Below are 18,032 nucleotides of genomic sequence, written 5' to 3' on the forward strand. Positions count from 1 at the left end.
GACAGCAGCTCTGCAAGTCCCTGTCCACTACATCCTCACAGAAATGCATCACCTATGTGGCGACTCGCCTGAGTCATTTGTGTCTTTATTTATTCGTTCTGCTCAGGATTTCAGCTGCTTTACCCAAGAAATGGACACGAAGGCTGAGTTTGACAGGGACAGAGAAAAAAAAAGAGAAATGAGAGAAAACAGGAGGATGATGAACGGAAGGATGGAAAAAGGGACAAGTAGCACAAAGAAAATTTATGACTTAGAAATGTGTTAAAATGCGATCTGATGTAAATTGAAAGGTGCGGCTTATTGTGGGCTGAGTAATTGCATGAATGAAACGAACGGAATTCCTGCGACACAAAAGCTCGCGACTGAAATCATCTGCTAAACGTCTCTCCCCGGCTCTCACTCCGCCAGTCTGTCTGAACGGGGCAGCGCATGGCAGCCAGCTGTGAAGCGTAATTGGGCTTTTTTTTCCTGAGGCTCGTGGGAGCAGAGATGCCATGATGCTGGTTTCTATGGAGAGCCTGAAGCCCCCAGGGACATCTCCCTGCCACGCGCACACGGCACCCCATCCCTGGGGTGGCTACGGACGTTTCACCCTTCAGTTTCCCTTCATGACGTTTGCCGGAAGGTTGCAGGACGTCACCCGACTTCCGTCTGCCGGCTTGGCAAGTGGCCTGTAACAGTCTGACGGCCACTGGGACTGTCTCCTGAAAAGGCCAGTGACGGGCAGCTGGAGGAACGGTAATGAAGGTAGAATAACACAACTTCTTCCCATAATTCCCAGCGGCATAGCGTGAAAGCCTAACAGGTCCCAGAGCGCTCTATCTACCTAGGTGGGAGTGTTGATTTCTTTCAAGAACGGAGAAGTGAGAGACAGCAAGATGACAGGAGGAAACCTATGGCCAAGAGGAGGAGAAAAAAATAACTTGACACGGCATCGCAACCCCACCTAGCAGTTAAAGGAATACTTATACACCCTGCAAGGGGTACATTTATCCTGCGCTGAGGACCCCAATCAACGCAGAACAGGCAAGACCCCTGTGGATTTCTGAGACAGGTGTGCAGAGCCCTGAAGCACAGCACCCCCTGCTGGAGACAGGAACAACAGCAGTGTCTTCCACGATGCACACATTATATCAGACTTGGCTAAAAGTGATCTCTCACAAACCAACTGAGAGCAGGGCTGATGGGTTCTGGGGAGGAAACAGTGATAAAAGCAGCAATTTTGGCGGTGCTGCAACCACCCCCCCACCCCAGGGTTGGACTGCTGCCGTGGGTGGTCTTACTAGGCCTCTTTAACCAACTAACTCCAACAGGGACGGCCGTGTCAGCTCAGTTAGCGTAATAATCCGTTTAATCAAGCGGATAAGCAGCCAGGCCAGCTGAAAACCTGTGTGCGCAGTGAGCGGCTAAGACTGCTGCTCTCCGCCGCTCGCGTCTTTGTGCATGAAGGCATGGATCTTCACCTCCATTTTAAAGGTGTTTGCTGCCGACAATTAAACAGGCTTGGCCTCTCAATTTAATACACTTAGCAAGGGGGGGGGGGGGGGGGTAGGGATGGGGGAGAAAGTACATGGGACCCCCAAGAGTCTCAGGTATTGAGGTTCCAACTTCTTCTCTCTCCTTCCCCGATTCCTGAAATTTCAATCCTCCTCTTTATCATTCATGGTTTCAGGCATAAGCAGCCAAACCTCGCAAAGGCAAACTGTCCCAGAGCTCTTTGGCGTGATCCACCAGAGGACGATCCAGATGGAGAGATGAATAAAAAGCCCAGTAAATGCCAATGGTGGGAAAAGCTGATGATGACCCCTGACCCCTGACGGAGCAGTGGAAAATGAGCATCTATAAAGGTGTTAATGACAAATACGACTGCAAATACTTCTGGACCATAGTTTGTGATAACGGACAGGGAGTGACCATAGTCCGTCTGCGCCCCCAAGGGGGATGGGAACACATTCTGGCACCAGCCATATGCGTCACCCTTCAAAATAAAAGTCCACATGCTATCAACCAGATGTCACCTTTCAAAATAAAAGCCTTACACCAAAACATTGAAACCATGTTTTTGGTTTGTATCAAACGAGAAGAAAACAAGGAGGACAAATTATGAGGTTTCTAAAGAGCTCGGGACAGGATGAGATCATGTGTCTCCTCAGAGCAGCATGCCGCTACCTTTGGAGCAGGTCTAATTAACGCACATTCCTTTGTCTGCACCGTTAACACGCTCCAGTTAGCCGACAGGCGAAGCTCAAGCCGAATCGACCGTGATGTGCCAAGCGGCAGATCCTTCCAGGGGCTTCACGAATGCCAGCTGCTCGCTGTCGGTCGAGAACGCAGCAGCAAAGGGTCTTTTAGCACAGAGGTAAGAAGGGTGTGGCTAAGGACTGGGCAGCTAAAAATGGACATGTGTCTCCTAGCTTAGAGCCACTAGAATTTCAGCCAAGAAAAGTTCTATGCATAGATGACAATAGTGACCATATAGAAAAAACTGCCATTTTCCAAAGATCAAATGGCACCCCACCTACTCCTTCCAGGGGTTGAAGGTATAGAGGTTATTATACAGAGAAGTGGAGGTCACACCCTATTGGCTGTTTTATGAGGAAGTGGAGGTCACATCCGATTGGCTGATTTACAGGGAAGTGGAGGTCATATCCTGATTGGCTGTTTTACAAGGAACTGGAGGTCAAATCCTGGTTGGCGGTTTTACAGAAAAGAGGAGGTCACACCCTATTGGCTGTTTTCTGGCAGGGGAGATCAGACCAAATTTCAAGGGATGTAGTGCATTTAATGTTTTTCTATTTTAAATTGGCAGGACCTCGCATGGACAGCTGACAACATGAACTACAGTCAGAATATATGAGTAACAGGGACACTGTACTGTAAAAATAACACCGCCCTGGGATGAGACAGAGAACCAAGGCCCTTACTCTCTGGGGTCATAAATCATCCCTGGGCATTTTTTGAAAGAGTAGGGGTGGTACCCCAATGTCCTGGCTAAAACTACTCACTGTGCTCCTTTCAAATCAGGCCTCCTAATCATCCCCTATATCTAACTGGTGAATTCTCTCCTGCCCCGTCACCACCTTAGCTACTGTGTGGTGAGCATATTGGCGTAGAATGACGGCCGTCGCATCACCCAGGTGGGGGCTGCACAACGGTGGTGGTTTAAGTGGCTCTCCATTGGTTCTATAAAGCTCTTTGGGTGTCTTGAAAAGAGCTATATAAATGCAACATTCATTTATTCATCCATTAAAAAGATTTGCAGGAGGACCTCTGAGAGAGCAGTGCCTTTGCTGTTTGACTTGTGTACCCTTAGATAAGTTCTCCTCTGATTGTCAAACACCTGTCAAACACCTCTTTAGCAACATGGGCATGCCAACACAAACATACAGTATCACGCACAAGTCTTAGGCTATCAATGATAAAGCTTGAACTTATTCATCTGTATAGTTCCCAGAATCCCTCTGCAGGGGCACCCCAGCCATTCCATTAGTTAAATGACTTGTTGAAGTATTGATTAGCCAAACATAGTGAGCTAGTGATTGAGTCAACAAATCCACGGGTATATTGGATGGTTACTGCAAATGCTATGATGACTTTTGGAGAGGTTTTGAAAAGCTTACTCGCTTCAGCAGACAAAAACTTGTAGTTTCTTTACCAACATAAATATCAGTTAAAACATATAAACAATTTTCTTTTGTGGGCTTCGATTTTTGCACAGTACTGCATTTCCACACCCACATACTGCACATAAAGGATCCTTTACTCCTATGTCACACAGTCAGACATCACTGAAGACACATCTGACCATATGTTCAAACAAACTACCCAAACACCTCCCACCCAATACAAGCAGTCCCCGAGTTAAGAACGTCCGACTTACGGACAGCTAGTACTTATGAACGGACTGCTATAGAGTCCATAATACAAAAAATTTGCCGCTGATAAAAAAAAAAAATTGCATGGCTTTAGCGGTTCATCGGCTCCATTGCATTAGCGAGGACTTCATGCAGTATTTAACAGGGGTGAATTTCCCGAAACCTTCTTAATGCTACATTGTTTGTAAGTTCTGTGTTAAAAGACCGAACTTACAAACGACGTAGTGTTAAGAAGGTTTTGTGAAAGAGCTATGTAAGCTATATAACCAGAACCATTTTGATTATGTCGCTATTGCTAGATAAACATCGAATCAACACAGGTGTCAGCATCAGCTTGAACAAACATTTACGCATTTTAAAGACATATTACATAAGGTACACTACTGTATGGAATTACTTTTATTATTACTATATTATTTTTATGTACTTTACCTAACTGACGTTAAGTGAAAACTGTATGTGCCTGTTCTGGTTTACCTAAAATTTCGACTTAGGGAACAGATCTCGTTTGTGACCTGGGGACTGCCTGTATGCACATCCATACGCAAACACATTTTGCACCTGTGCCTTTGAGATTAAACCCTTTCTCAGCATAAAACTGCACCTCAAGGTTAAATTGTACCTGCCCCCCCCCCCCCCAGGTATGGACATTAAGACATGATGCAAAGGAGAGAGACACAAATGCTGCCTGATTCTAAAAATGTAAACACATGCACTAGATTAGATTAGATTCAATTGTATTGTCACTGCACAAAGTACAAGTGCTCAGAACACATAGTATTAGAAACAGTATGTATTGGAAATAGCTGTACAATATACAGCCGTCGAAAAAAATGAGAGACCACTGCTCAATTTTAGTTTCACCTATTCCTCAATTTATGGGTGTGTGTCTACAGTAGTATGCGACAGTTTGGGCACCCCTCAATAAATAACATATTTTGGTCATTTTTAATGGAAAAGATGTAAACACAGCAAAATTGATGCATAGTTACTTTTTATGTCATAAATTGAACAAAGATAAAAAATAAAAACATTATTGTGGCACTCTGCAAAAGTTTGGGCACCCTACATAATCAGTACTTAGTAACACCTCCTCTGGCAGATATCACAGCTTGCAAACACTTTTTATAGCCAGCTAAAAGTCTTTCAGTTCTTGTACTTGGGATTTTCTCCCATACGTCCTTGCAAAAGGCTTCTAGTTCTGTAATATTCTTTGGTCGTCTTGCATGCACAGCTCTTTTAAGGTCTACCCACAAAATTTCAATGATGTTTAAATCAGGAGACTGTGATGGCCATTCCAAAACCTCCAGCTTGCGTCTCTTGAGGTAGTCCATGGTGGATTTCGAGGTATGTTTAGGGTCATTGTCCTGTTGTAGAAGCCATCCTCTTATCAGCTTCAGCTTTTTTACTGATGGTGTGATGTTTGCTTCCAGAATTTGCTAGTATTTAGTGGAATCCATTCTTCCCTCCACCCGTGCAATGTTTCCTGTGTCACTGGCTGCAACACAACCGCAAAGCACGATAGATCCACCCCAATGCTTAATAGTTGGCAAGCTGCTCCTTTTTTTCTCCAAACATGCCTTTGCTGATTGTGGCCAAAGATTATATTTTAACTTCATCAGTCCACAGCACTTGTTTGCAAAACGCATCAGGCTTCTGTAGATGTTCTGTTGCATATTTCTGACGTTGGATTTTATGATGGGGACGCAGATAAGATTCTTCTGCTGACTCTTTCATGAAAGTCTTGTGGAACGGTGCACCACCACTCCTGAGTCTGCTAAATGTTCCTGCAGTTTTTTTGCAGTCAAATGGGGGTTTTGATTTGTCTTTCTGACCAGCATACGAGCAGGTCTCTCCGAGAGTTGTCTTGGTCTTCCAGATCTCATCTTGACCTCCACAGTTCCCCTGAACTGCCATCTCTTAATTACATTTCTTACTGTGGAAACTGCAAGCTGACAATGCTTTGCTATCTTCGTGTAGCCTTCTCTTCCATTACGGGCATCAATAACTTTCATTTTCAGAGTCTTACACAGCTGCTTAGAGGAACCCATGGTTGTTGAGTGTCCACAAGTGTGTGCACAAGGTTTGAAGACTCAGTGTATTTGTAAAGCTTTGAAATTGGCACCAGCTGACATTTACTAATGACAGCTGTTGCCATGCATCAGATCTAACGAGCTGGTTAAGGTCTGAAACCTTGTAAAAAGAATCTGAGACTTTGGAACTCTTAGGGTGCCCAAACTTTTGCAGAGTGCCATAATAATGTTTTAATTTTTGTTCAATTCCTTTGTTCAATTTATGACATAAAAAGTAACTATGCATCAATGTTTGGTGAAAATATTGTGCATTTTTTCCATTTCCTACAGAGACTGTGTTTATGTCTTTTCAATTAAAAAATGACCAAAATATGTTATTTATCGAGGGGTCCCCAAACTTTTGCATACTACTGTGTATGTATATATATATATATATATATATATATATATAAATATATATACACACACACACACATTGCAAACTGCAGCCTGCTTTTTCCCTGATTCTCATTGATGAAGGGCTTCTTCCTTACTTTATGGGTCTTCAGTCCTGCTTCTAGGAGCCTGTTATAAACTGTCCTAGCAGTGCACTTCACACCACTAAATGTTTGCCGGTCATTTTGAAGGTCACTTGAGGTCATCCTCTAATTTATGACGCAGTACCAGATAAGTTGACGGTCATCTCTTGCATTAGAAAGCCTGGCTGGTTTTTGGTCATTCCCAGTGTCTTCTGTACTGCTGTCTTAGAAATGTTGAGCCTGGAAGCAGCCTGCCGCTCAGTGTAGCCTTTTACCAGCAGAACCAGGATTAAACCAGGATTTAAAAATGCAGATTTGTTTTAATATATACTGTACAGTATAGTGCTCTCTTAATTTTTTCCATGGCTGTATACATGTGTGTGAGATAAACAGAAAAATCTACATTTATACGGTAGTATCTTCAGTATACACAATGTGGAATTTAAAATACCACCACTGAAAATAAGCTATCAGTGAGTCTTGATATTTTCATTATTACCGCATTATTAATTTGTTTTGCTGTCTGAGCACATTTGTTTGCTTTGGAAATACTTCCCGAGTGTGTTTCGTGCCAAAGACAGAAGGGGGGGGCGGGTCTCGGATCAGCAACATTTTATAACAAATTAACATGGAGCAAATAAGAAAACAAATGGAAAAAGTCCCATCTGGAAGGCTGGATTACACAGCCCGGATCCTGAGCTGTAATCGCGCACTGAGCGACTCTGGACGGGATGCGCGTGCTGGCGAAGGAGGCGTCTGGCCGCCGCCGGAGACGGAGAGAAGCGCCAAGTAGGGGCTAAGCGAGCGGCACGCCGCCGCTCTGCTGGGCAGACTGGGCTGCCGGCAGTGCCGTCACATGGGCAGACTGGGACGGCAGCCATGCTATCCGTTTGCAAACTCTGAGGCAAACCCGCTCTGAGACTGTTACAAGCAAACCCTTCAGCTCGCATTTGGCAAACTATGAAAAAGTGACATGAATTATGACTTCAGTAATACACAAGTTTATTTTTATTCAGGATTCAGTACTCAGAGCTCTCTGCACTGCAGTCGTGACACATTACTCCTGTGACCATCATTAAAATTATCTGCGATTTGTGCCACGTACCTCTTCTGTTGGTACATACCAGATGAGACAGCCTGCATATCTCACATTGACGAGTCTTGGCCAGCCAGTACCATGTCTGCAGTTCACAGTGGTTCCCTCCTCGGACCGCTTACAGTGGGCTAACCGTGAGTACCGCATACTGTACGTACGTCTGGCCATTTCAGTGCAGCTTTGACGCAGTCGTCTGACCATAAGGATTTGGTCCTTACTGTATGAAAGTCACTCATTTCTATGGCATTTGACATGTAGACTATGAGTAACGAATGTTAGTTTACCATCTAATATATCCCAGACCTGTTTTTAACATTATTTACATCATGTGGGGGTGGTCATAATGTTTTGGCTCATTGCTACTGTTACGATCCCCAGCCTAGGGGGTAAGGGAAAGGGAGAGGGGAAGACGAGACAAGCGGGGAATAAGGGAAAGGGAACACAGGAAACAAGAGGGATCTTTTTTTTTTTTTTTTTTATTTTTCACAAACACTTTCACAAACACCAGGTGTAACAGACTTCGGGAGTGACAAGGCCAAAACAACAAACAAAACACCGCTATTGAACAAACCCAATCTAAACTAATCCATCCATCCATTGTCCAACCCGCTTATCCTACTGGGTTGCGGGGGGTCCGGAGCCTATCCCGGAAGCAATGGGCATGAGGCAGGGAACAACCCTGGATGGGGGGCCAGCCCATCACAGGGCACACTCACACACCATTCACTCACACATGCACACCTAAGGGCAATTTAGCAACGGCAATTAGCCTCAGCATATCTTTGACTGTGGGGGGAAACCGGAGTACCCAGAGGAAACCCCACGACGACACGGGGAGAACATGCAAACTCCACACACGTCATAAACAAAACAACAATACTACAAACTAGCTCCCTAACCAAACCAACAATAAATCGCCACGAATCGCAAAAACAAAAAGGCTCCTTACACACCTGGTACGAACACACACACAGCAAACATACGAAAAGGGAGAAGGCAAAGAGTCGTCGAAAACAAGCAAAGGGGTCAAACCAGAAAAACAACAGATCAGGGCAGAAGTACAGGAAAGGGCAAAGTGAAAATCGAAAACCAAAACCAAAACTGTCATACACGAATAACCAAAACCAATAAGCAAACCAATAATCACAAACAATGAGCAGAGCTCCTTAGGTGTGCAAGCTGCAGCCTTTTCTTCGCAAGACCCGGAAATGACAAGCGGCGCATCGGAGGAGCCATGGGCGGGGTCTGGTTGTGGAGGCAGAGCCAAGATGCAGCCGGCAAATGGCGACGAGGGCGGGAAGTCCGGGGAATCTGCCAGGACCTCCTGCAAACTCTTACGGCGCGTAACACCCCCCCACACAAGAGCGAACCCGGCAGGTGTTCGCAATCACAATCAAAATTCATACAATTAAAGCACCCAAAAACAAAAGAATTGAGAACCAAAAAAAACAGAAACCACCTGCGAATAACCGAAGGTGATGAGGTGTCAAGTTCTGGAGAGGGTACTTTACGCATTAGAACGCGGTCGCAGAAAACGTACGCAGTGGGGTGGTTCTTTGAGTCGGACTTCTCGACAGCGGCGGCACGACAGGACTCCAGGGAGAGATCAGCTTCTTGAGCCTTAACCAGGACTTCCGTCGTGGAGGGAACTTCAGGGGGATCAATAACAGGACGAGCAACAGGGGTGTCAAAATCGCACAATGAAGAAGTAGCTGGAGGGGAGTCAGGACCGCCAGGTCAATGTCCGCGAGTTTACGTCGTTGGGCACGGGTTAGCACACAGGCCGAAAACACCTTGGGATGTTCCACAGCAACATCATCTGTTCTAAGCAGTGGTTCGGGAACGACTTCAAGCAGAGGAACAACTCTTTCCCCCGCGATGTCATTCCCTAGAATAAATGAAATTCCCGGAACGGGTAGGCAAGTCTGGAGCGCAACCCGTACAAATCCCGAAAAGTCAGGAGTACACAAATATACGGTGTGTAGGGGAACAGCGGTCCAGTGCCTTGCACTAACACGTCAGTGCCACAATGGGTCGTGTCACAGAGTGGAACAACACCTTCCACAAGGAATGACTGGGCAGCACCCGTATCCCGCAGGATAGTCACCGGGTGTCGTACGTCAGTGTCACTAAGCGAAACCGAACCGGAAAACACAAAGGGTTGAAAGGCAGGATCCACAGCATAAGGTGACGGCGAAGTACCGTCAATGCGAGCAGCGATCTGCACCTTTCTAGTCTAAACTGAGATGAGGTGACCCACCTCATGACAATAGAAACATTCTCTTTTCTCCACAGGTGGTGGAGACGAAGCGGACGACGGAGAAGGTGTCACAGGACGGGGACCAAGTCTACGAGGCAGAGGGGTTGGGGGTCAATACAAACTCATCAGCAAGGGTGGCAGCCTCAGACAGAGACAGAACCTTTTGTTCATTTAAATACACCACGACCCGATCCGGAAATTCCTCTAATAACAACAACTCCTTAAACTGATCAAAGTCAGAGACACCATTTATCAAACAGCAGAGCTTAATGGCGAGCAAACTCAACGTGGGTTTGGCTGGCGGTTTTACTCAGCTTCTGGAAATTCTGCCGGTAAGCCTCAGGTACTAACTCATACGCCCGTAACACAGTAGCTTTAACGATGTCATAATCCAGACTCTGCGCTAACGCCAGAGCTGAACACACTTCTTGCGCCTTACCCACTAACTTGCACTGCAGCAGCAGTGACCACAGATGTCTAGGCCAGTTCAATGTCGTAGCGATCCTCTCAAAAATGGAAAAATAGGCATCCACCTCATTCTCCCTAAACACAGGAACGAGACCGATATGGTGGCTAACATCAAAACCTGAATTTCCAACTCGAATTTCCTTGGAGACTGGTGAACCTGAGGGAGAACGAAGGCTAGATCAAGGAGCGTCTAGTGCACCAGTTCGGTCATGGGCGGGCAGGCCGGCTTGAGGGGTCGCACTCGGTGAGCGTACCTTCCGCGGAAGAGGCTCAGGCTTTTGTTCAGCCATGCTCATTCTACGTAATGCCACCTCCTTATCAGCCTCGATCTCCACAGCCCAGACACGGAGTAGCTGAGCCTGGTACTCCTGCCTTTTTATCTCCAACTCCAGCTCCTAAGCCAAATTGTAAGCAGCAGGTCCTCCCTGGCTGAGCAAGGATCACCGAGATCCATGCGGATCCCTGTCCCCAGATCAACGCCGCTGGCTTCCACCTCAGTGGACACCTGGACTGGACTGGATGCAACACTCGGTGACTCCCCCAACTCAGGTAGGATACCCTGCCGAATTAGCTCGTCCTGCAACACTTGCTTTATAACCCGCTTAGAGGCTTCAGCGGGGACCAAAACATTGAAGAACTCTGCTATTCCCAGCAGATCGTCCTTACGGCACTTCTCGAACTGTTCGAGTGTGGGGTAAAGAGTGAAAGCAACGAGGTCGAACTGGGCCATTTCCACTACACAACCACACACACCCCCACACAAAACACACCTAAGACACACACACAGATGTTTGTAGTTATGTCTTTGTAGAGACTCTCCATTCATTTCTACAGTATGGGGAAAACTCTAATCCCAACATGATGACCTTAACCCCTACCCAGCCCTAACCTTAACCATAAGTAATCATACAAAATACAAGACTTTTGCCATTTTCAGTTTTTTGATTGCATTCACAGATTTTTGTGGGGATTTAGTCCCCACAATGTAATATGAACACAATCCACACACACACAAGCACATCCAGAGCCAAACCCATAACCCTGGAGACATGAGGCCGCAACTGCGCCCCATGCGTCTCTTACACAGCGCCGTTTATCAACACTATTTACATCCTATTTTATGCCTGCACTCATGCCTATAAAACACGTTTCAGCTGAGTAAAGAGAGGGTGGGAACAGCGGGGATTGAGAGGGAGAAACAGAGAAATAGAGGGAGCAGTGAAGGAGAAAGACGGGGGAGACAGAGTAAGAGAGAGAGGCAGAGGGGGCAGTGAAAGAGAGATGGGGAGAGAGAGGAAGAGAGAGAGGCAGAGGGGGCAGTGAAGGAGAAAGATGGGGAGAGAGAGGAAGAGAGAGAGGCAGAGGGGCAGTGAAGGAGAGAGATGGGGAAGATAGAGGAAGAGAGAGAGGCAGGGGGGCAGTGAAAGAGAGAGATGGAGAGATAGAGGAAGAGAGAGGCAGAAGGGGCAGTGAAGGAGAGAGATGGGGAGATAGAGGAAGAGAGAGAGGCAGAGGGGGCAGTGAAGGAGAGAAATGGGGGAGATAGAGGAAGAGAGAGAGGCAGAGGGGGTAGTGAAGGAGAGAGATGGAGAGATAGAGGAAGAGAGAGGCAGAGGGGGCAGTGAAGGAGAGAGATGGGAAGAGAGAGGCAGAAGGGGCAGTGAAGGAGAGAAATGGGGGAGATAGAGGAAGAGAGAGAGGCAGAGGGGGTAGTGAAGGAGAGAGATGGAGAGATAGAGGAAGAGATAAAGGCAGAGGAGGCAGTGAAGGAGAGAGATGGAGGAGATAGAGGAGAGAAGAACAAGGACAGAGAACAGGGCAGACGGGGCAGTGAAAGACAGAGAGATTGCGAAGGAGACAGACACAGAGGCTGAGAGAGAGACTGAGGGACAGTGACAGAGAGAGGCAGAGGATGGAGGGGCAGGCGCAGTGGGATGTACCTGAATAAATAAATACAGTCACGTGCCAACGCCCTAAAACTGTCAGCGACGATCAGCACTGATGTACAGCGGGAGCAAGGCTGTGAGGCAAGCCGCCCCCTACGGATACGCCATTATCCCCCCGCGTAACAGCCCCGCCGCGCTCGAGGGGGTACAGAAGCAAGCCTGGGGAACGGAGCCTCTCGCTTTGAGCAGAACCTGCAAAGGAGCAAGACTCAGCCTCACCCCATCAATAGTCATATTTCACAGAACATCCATTTACCCACAGAACATTCAATTGTGTTGTCGAATGCACAATATGAAATATGTAAAACATACAATTTCACTCATGCAAACAGATCTGTATTTACAGTTTATGCTCTGTAGCTTTCTTAGGGGAGTACAGCAGCCAGCTCTCATGTGGGATCTGACCCTGTTCGTCCAGACCTCCCACCTCAGCCTGCTGGCAAACGGCGATGCTGCTCTTGAGTACACATCCTAATATTTGGGTCACCGTGCAGGCGTATTTTATAAATCACGCTTCTATTCTGGCTCTATAATTCCCACCGTTGGAAATGTGGTGATTTATACTGGAGCTGACGTGCCGCTCGTCTTTTAATCTTTTATCGTACCTTCTGTCATCTCGCTGATGTTTACGTGCCTGGGGACTGCCAGCAAGCATCAAAGGACCGGGGGCAGATAGAAGGCTGTTCTCCTCCTGTAACTGATTCGAGTTTGCAAACTTCTTCAGTAAAGCTCAGTTACTTGGTGTGTGGCTCAGCAGGTTGGTGCCTGTGATCAGAAGGTTGCTGGTTCAAAACCCAAAGTTAGCAAAATGATTTCAGTGCTGGGCACTTGAGCAAGGCCCCCAACCCCTTTGGATAAAAGCATCATCAATATAAATAAAATGTAAATACCAGCCGTAAAAAGGAATATGTGCTTCCCTACAGTATGTCACTCTGACAGTTTGCAGTTGTTTAAGGCCTGGTATAACTTCCTGTCACCCAGAAACACTGAGCTGGAATCCTGGGGGAAAGAGAAGTGAGAATTTCACCACCAGGTGGCGCCCTAGAGTGTCAACCCCCTCATTCACCGTGGGGCCCCTGGCCTGGCCTACACATCATCAGAAGCATCAGGCAGGGCAGAGGGTGACACTAGAGCACTGGTGGGAGGGGCTTATGTCCTTAATTATCCAAGCTGCTCCCTCCTCATTTTCACAGCCTTTTCATCCTACCAGAATTCTCACACACCCTACAAAGCTAATTATTTCTCTAATTGAACTGATTGAGCTGTTTCCCCAGTACAGAGCTTGTTAGTGTCTTAAAGAAGACAGGAAAAGCTGCGAATAACCCAGATTATGTGGAGTAAGGCCAGGGACAGCACCTGCCTAACACTGTCCAGCAGCATAACAAGACGGCTTGAATCTGCCTTAACATTTGAGCAACGCTGATTTCCTTTTGGTGTTTTTAGATATTTTCAATCCTAACACTTCCAGAAACACAGGAATTTTGTTGTCGCACAAGAACCTGCATGAGTGCATGTGCTTCAGAGTCCAAGCCTTGGATGTATAATGCGCCTGCGTTGCCCAAACAAACGCGCCACTCCGATTAGCATTCATACTAATTAATTAGGATAAATCTTTGAACACACAACTTATCGAACGGCTAATTCCCGCTAATCTTGTTCCACTAATTCGTTGAAGTGGCGTGCAGCAATATCAGTGTGTTACACCGTTCAACGTGCAATCGTCGTGAAGGCATCTCTCCCGCCGAGCGTCCAGCAACAAATCGCAGTCTAGGGGATCCGGCACTTCATTAACAAGTCGGTAATTATCAGGAATGCCGATCAAAGCCAATCAATGAGGAGAGGAAGTGCAGGGGCGTGGCTGTCTGCGAGCTGGTGGATGATTTAGGACACTTCAAACAAACCGGCTTCGCCACGGAAGCCAAACAGAACCAGGACTGATAACCGCATAACCACGATTTTGTTTTTACCATGGTGAAAATCCCAGATCACACTTAAACACCCAAACCAGCTCTACACTTGCCACACAGTAAAATTACTGGTTTGAACCTTGCGCCCCTCCCCCCCCCCGACATTTGCTTCTACCACTTGGTCAGCAAATTCTACCAAGGGGAACCCCCACAAAATCAATTTTTGGCTATGGGCCTGTGCCGCTGTATCTACAAAGAGGGCCTCCAATTATGTTTTTCCCTGAGGGTCAAATTCCATCAGCAACACAAAGCCAAGGGTCACGGGGGTGTTGATGATAAAATTTCTCAATAGGGGAGGGCAGAGGATTGATTGTGTGGATTGATCGGGGAACCCTGATCTACACCACGCTTCCTCCACTGAAACAACGTCACCCCAGCTACCTCCATCCCCACCACAGAGCCACCCCCCCACCGACTCCCCTTTGTCACTGTGGCTACACACCACCTCCACTCTCGCCACACAGCCCTCTCTCCATCTCTTCAAGAAGTAGCCGCTTAACCATCGCCAGGAAGATAACGAGGGGGACAAAGCAGAGTATTTGCATGCGGTAATTGGAGGGATTTAGCACCCCTTTCGGGCTGCGTGTGCCGGCGTGTGCGTACATGAGTGTGCGCGTGTGCATTAGCGTGCGCATGTGTGTGTAATCAGGCTGCGGCACATTCTACGCACACAGCGGTCACGGATCACCACCCACGGGCGATTCCTGCATATTCATCTGCGTGAGTGAAAACGAGGCCTTTTTCATCACTACCCCCCACAATCGCTCCCGTCTTTCTCCACGCGGCAGGCGCCCGTTTCTGCGCCGCGGTGTCAAGCCCCCATCCAACTGAAACGCCTCGATTGCCAAAAAAGAGGAAGGACCTCACACTGGGGGTGCCCCATTTTGTGCCCGTTCATACTTTACCTGGAGCCAGGAAAATAAAAACCAGACTGGATCGGCCAAGAAGACTGGTCACGTGACCGCTCCCAGAATTCAATGCAGCACTCACAAAAGAAATGGCCAGCAAATAGCAACATCGTAGTCAATTCACTAATCCGGAAATATTACAGTGTGCACATTAGCAGGTGGCCAACAGGGAGTTTTGGGGGTATTATCCGTCCTCCCCCCTCCTCCCCACTCCCCGCCGGGAAGGCCACTGAGCCTCGCGAAGCCGCTTATTCTGCAGGATTAGTTTATCCAATCTGCACTAATCACAGATAAACACTTCCCATTGGTCCGTACCTCCCAGAGCCCTCCGGAGTCGATCCACGGACCAGATGTGTCTGAAGTGGGCTGATGGGGAGGGGTGGGACTGTCATAGTTGATGCTCCGTTCTCCACACCTGGGGGAGTCGCTGGTGGGGAGGTGGGGGTGCTGTCACTGTTAATAGCCAAGTTATCCAGGTGACTTAGTTTCCAGAATCAGGGACAGTATCTCCAAACCTTCGCTCTCTTTCTGTCCTCTGCTGGATTTTGTTGGTGGGGGGGGAGCAAACTAAAAAGGCTAAAAAGCCTCCTCCTCCCCCTCACCCCACTGAAGGCCCGCCAAGTGGGGTACAAGTGACAGACTGTGAGGGAGTCCCGCAAATCCCCACTCCACCCGGTCCTCGGTCCCTGTTGCTATGGACACCGGGGGGGGGGGGGGGAGCAAGGGTGCCCTCTGAGACTGCCTGGCAGAGGGGCAGGGGGGGAATCTCTTTAACATTCTGCCAGCTTTCACTGCAGACAGATCCAGCAGTGGGAGGTGGGGATGAATCCCAGTAAGCCCACCCCTCCCCCCAACACAACACAAAACTCATCCACAGGCCGTCACCGGCCCAAACCCGCCGCGCCTGTCAAAGAATGTTCTACAATCCAGGGCATGACTGTCCGCCACCATCTATACCAAATTAACCCTATGAATGCCAATGAGAAATACAGAAGTAAATAAATGGGAAAATGCTTTTCTCTTAATGTTTCCACAGTGTATCGTTGCACCTCCATTACAATCACTGTCCTTTAGCTGAAGTCGCAAAAATGAATAAAGTGCGACCAGCATTAGAGGAGCACCCTGACCTCTAAGTACGGCGGGGCAGAACGTGGCGGCCCCCTAACCTGAGAGCGCCCCCTCTTTGCTGCGTGAGGTCACCAGGGTGGTGCTCAGGGAGTCATTGCCGTGGCAACGCAGGCGACAGTGAAACTGTGCAGGGGGGGGGGGGGGCTCATCTAGGACCTGGGGAGGGACAGCTGCACAGCAGGTGTGTTCGTTAGCGCGACACTCCTCCGTAACGAGCTCTAATTACCCAAGCATGGCCACTGTCAAACACCTCTCTGCCTATAGAGGCACAGGATGGGGGGGGGGGAGAGATCAAAGAGGCAAGGTGGAGGGAGGTGGAGGGAGCTGTGAGGATTCTGTCGGCCCTGTGGCATCACAGCCGCAGACAGGGAAGGGAACGTGAGCGAAGAATAATGAAATGGAAAAAAGTGACGGGGGGACATCTGGGGGGGAATCACGGGCGAAGACACACTGGGTATCGCAGTAATCAAAAGAAAGGGAGTGCAAAGGATGGAGAGATGGCAGGAGGAGAGATAAAAAATCGGGTGGCAGAGCCTGAGGCGGGCGGCTTCCTGAGCAGAGCGCCCCGCTGTGGACGACCCAGGCCAGCGTGTCTCCCCTCTGATCTGTCCCAGAGTCCTCCGTGGCTCTCCGAGCCCGTGAGCCCCTTGCCAGCAGCTCGGGCTGTGGGGGGGGGGACAGGAGAGGTCAGCAAGCAGCAGGATGCCCACCCACTGGCTCCTCCCGAGACAAAGCACAGGGTTCTAACGGCATTCAGGGGCGCTGGGGACCGACTGCTGAAAAGCACACGCCGATGTATCTGCTACCATGACAACATCCTCCCCACACACACACACACACACTCACACACACACACACACACACACATGTAAATACAGGAGACTCCCAAATGAGGGGGTCTTTCCCTCAAGCTCAACTGAATTCCTTACAGATAAGGAGCCAGAGAGCACATGGATGGCTGGTCTAGCTTAAAGTCGCTTCAGTGAAGCACTAAGACCCCCCCTCATGAATTTAACCCCCCCCCCCCATAGCATGACTCCCCCACCCAGTTCTCCATTATTCATTAGGAATGCCTCGCTCGGAATCTGAGATGGCTCTTCTCCAACAAACACATACGTTTCCATGCACGACTCCTACAACCCCCCCCCCCCCCACTACAACACGCTAATAACATGTAGGGATTTAAACTGGGTGGGCTACCGCTGTGCCACGGTGGGGCAGGGAGATTTCAACTGGATGGGCTAAAGAAATTCCAGAGTAGAACAGAGGTATTTAAACCGCATGTGATAAATCTGAATAGCGCAAGAACGTACTGGGTGGGCTATAACTCCGCTACCGCAGGACAGAGATTTCAACAGGATGGGATAAACCTCAAGATGATAGCCCTCATTGCACTGGATGGACTGTAATCATATCTGCTGGTGACATGGTGATTTAAATAGATGGGTTAAAGCTGAATTGCCTAGGACACATGGACATAAGCAAACCAAGACACAATAATGCTTAGCTCACATGCATCTAAGCTTGATGGGGTAATTCCCTAAATGCACTACATGTGTATATTTTTCGAAACAGGGTGCAAATCATGTAAATACTCTGCTTGAGTCCAGCCATGATGTGCAAGTTCCTTTAAAACATCCCACTGTTAAATTTCCATTAACCTTATTTACAGTTCATAAGGGACTGCATAGAGCTGTGAAATAATAGAAAAACAAATTCATTAGTCAGTTAGACAAATAAGCCATCCAATTGCATGACGGTAAAAAAGAATAATAATAATATATTTCAGAGTCATTATTTGTGTGGAGTAAATTAAAGTGTAATTTTTTCATG

At 47.9% G+C, this 18,032-nt stretch overlaps 1 protein-coding gene across 3 annotated transcripts in view; it reads right to left on the minus strand.

Moving 5' to 3' along the window:
* The window catches only part of LOC111852194 (roundabout homolog 2-like), a 102,827-nt gene that overhangs the window by 37,170 nt on the left and 47,625 nt on the right, over window positions 1-18,032 (minus strand). The window lies entirely within an intron of this gene.

This window comes from Paramormyrops kingsleyae, chromosome 18 (genome assembly GCF_048594095.1).
Source record: "Paramormyrops kingsleyae isolate MSU_618 chromosome 18, PKINGS_0.4, whole genome shotgun sequence".
Lineage (NCBI taxonomy): Eukaryota > Metazoa > Chordata > Actinopteri > Osteoglossiformes > Mormyridae > Paramormyrops > Paramormyrops kingsleyae.